Source organism: Cynara cardunculus (genome assembly GCF_001531365.2).
Source record: "Cynara cardunculus var. scolymus isolate 2C chromosome LG 3, CcrdV1, whole genome shotgun sequence".
Taxonomy (NCBI): Eukaryota; Viridiplantae; Streptophyta; class Magnoliopsida; order Asterales; family Asteraceae; genus Cynara; species Cynara cardunculus.
The window spans coordinates 28921537-28924038 of record NC_037530.1 but is presented as its reverse complement, the minus strand read 5'-3'; the positions used below and the strand labels follow the sequence as shown (position 1 = coordinate 28924038).

The 2502-nt window shown below is 30.7% G+C and overlaps 1 long non-coding RNA gene and 2 other non-coding genes across 3 annotated transcripts; all 3 read left to right on the top strand.

Moving 5' to 3' along the window:
- Positions 1-603: 603 nt before the first annotated feature.
- Positions 604-1660, top strand: LOC112509506. The gene is made up of 2 exons (XR_003068835.1): positions 604-744; positions 945-1660. It is a non-coding gene; the product is annotated as an uncharacterized LOC112509506 (long non-coding RNA).
- LOC112510625 lies at positions 1080-1167 on the top strand. Its single transcript, XR_003069003.1, has one exon. It is a non-coding gene; the product is annotated as a small nucleolar RNA R16 (small nucleolar RNA).
- LOC112510626 lies at positions 1231-1319 on the top strand. Its single transcript, XR_003069004.1, has one exon. It is a non-coding gene; the product is annotated as a small nucleolar RNA R16 (small nucleolar RNA).
- Positions 1661-2502: the final 842 nt, after the last annotated feature.

The following is a 2502-nucleotide window of genomic DNA, read 5'->3' as shown; positions in this document are numbered from 1 at the left end:
ATATGTTTCAAAAATAAGTATATGTATAAAGGTGAAAGATCATGTGAGAAGGAAAGCTATATTGAGAAGTTTAAGAAAAGATCTGAACCCTTGATCACTTTTAATCTCATTAATGTTGACATTCAATTAATATTGGTCCAAAGGGTGGAGATTTCTTCTAACGCTTCTCACCATAATTTTCTTTTTCACCGGAATCCAACCCTAAGTATAAATTGGCAAAGAATCGTGTGAGAAGTGTAAGAAAAGATTAAAACCCTTGATCACTTTTAATCTAATACTCACCCATAAATTACGTTTTAGAAGATAATTGATCTGATACATCTCGGTGCACCTCATTAGTATTTATATTCAATTAGAATTGATCAAAAGACGAAAATCTCTTCTTATGTTTTTCATTGTAACTTTCTTTCTCACTGGAACCCAACTTTATATAAATTAAAGGTCAAAATTAGGAACAAAAGGTATTACTGGACCATTCCCCTAACTAAACCCGAACCCGATACAGAAATAGATATGGGCCGTTTTAAGGCCCACTCATCGTTGGCCCAGTAAAGCCTTTTTCAATTAAAAGGCTTCTTATCTAGTAAATTGCAAACCCTAGCTACTGTAAACCCTATTTAACCCCGTACGCCTCACTCTTCTTCACCAGCACAACGGTTTCTTCTCGATCGATTGTTTTCCATGTTCGAGTTCCCAAAATTCAACAAATACATGTTTGAATTCGATCTATTCATATCGCTTACGGTACGTTTAAGTTAATTTCGCCAAGCAATTAGGTTTTTTCTCGTAAATTGAAAATATGTGTCGTCGAAATCCTTGAATTTATGAAAGATAGATCTATTTCTGTTTGTTTGAAATTAAAATTTTGCATCTGTTTTACCCTCTCCTGTGATAAAATAAAGATTATCCAAGGAGATATAACTGATGCATATAGCTAATTACAGGATGGCTTACCAACGCATTGCATATCTACAGATTGCTTTAGTGTCAAATGGTCCTTCCTATATTCTTTTTCCATTTCAAAGTTGTTCTCTGAGTTGAATTTGTTTTTGTTTTCAAATTTGTATGTGTTACATTGAAATGGCAGATGATGAAATTTCAGTTCTATGCTTAACACACTGATTAAACCGTGGTGACTACAAACTCCGCTTATTATCTGATGCCATATTATTTGTTATTTCAGCTTTTAATTCTAATTATTACATCGTATTTGTTCAAATGTTGGATGAGGAAGGCAAATGATGCTACACAAAAATCTTATACTACACACTGAATATTTTGGTGTTGAAAACAATTCTCATTTACTGTCTGATGCTTTGCCTTTTTCCAGATCTTGTTATTGACTTTGCATCGTCTTAAAGTTTTTGTTACCTTTTTTAGTAAGATTGTTAATAGTGTTTTCAATTAATTGCTGTTTGATTCGGTGATGAGATTAAGCAGACGGGCGGTCTGAAATGATGCCATGTTGATTGTCTGCGTCATATCCAAATTTTTGGATTCAGCTCTGAGAGTTTCTTCTTTGATTTCGTTCTTGATTTTGGAGTGCTTTTTGTGGATTTTTTTGATTTAAAGGAATTTCGTTTTATGCTATGATGATTATGCAAATTTATGTCTGGACATATGAGACATTGTCATTGAAATGAAGCGCATACTTCTGAGCACTAGACAATATGAAACTGATTCTAGACATTTTCTTAATATGGTTAAACTTAGTTTTTTTGATAAATGTTATGGATGATATAAACCACTGATCTACCCCTATTGTTAATCAAACGAAAACTTTTGTTTATCAAACCTAGAAGCTGCCATTCATTTTTACCATCAAAACATAATAATCTGGAGGCTACGAACCCAAGAGGCTGTACCCATAAATTAAAACTAAATATTTTGGAGGTTGTACCCGAAAATTGAAGATGACAGTGGAAGTTGATGGAAAAAATTGGCTGACAAAAATTTAAGACGAAGAAAATGCCTTGAAATTGTTTCAACTGGTGCAGATGATGAGTACAAATTGTCATTGATGAAAGGAAATTGATGTAGGTGATGGTGTTAGAAATCGTCAATTGGAATGAAATTGAACAAAATCTGGGAAAATCCATGGAAGTGAAATTGAACATCCATGGAAGAAATCGAAGAAAATGTTAGGACAAGATAAAGAAAAATAGAATAATTATTGTGAAACATAATTGGATAAAGTATAACAAGTAAAGTAATGAATGTAGACTTAAATGAGTATTATTGCAACGTAAGGAGATAAATTTTGATTTTAATGTTAATTTATATTTTTTGTTTCTGTTGATTTTATATGATTTTGAGAAAACGATAATGTTTTTAGTTTTTAATGAAATATAAATTTGAAAAGAGTAAAAATTTAAAAAAAGTAAATCGAAATTAGTATCAAATTAACTATTCATTAGTTTTTGTTGTTTTGATCTAAATTTTTAATTTTATATTTTATTATAATTTATTTTTGATTTAATAATAATATAATATATTTTTTCT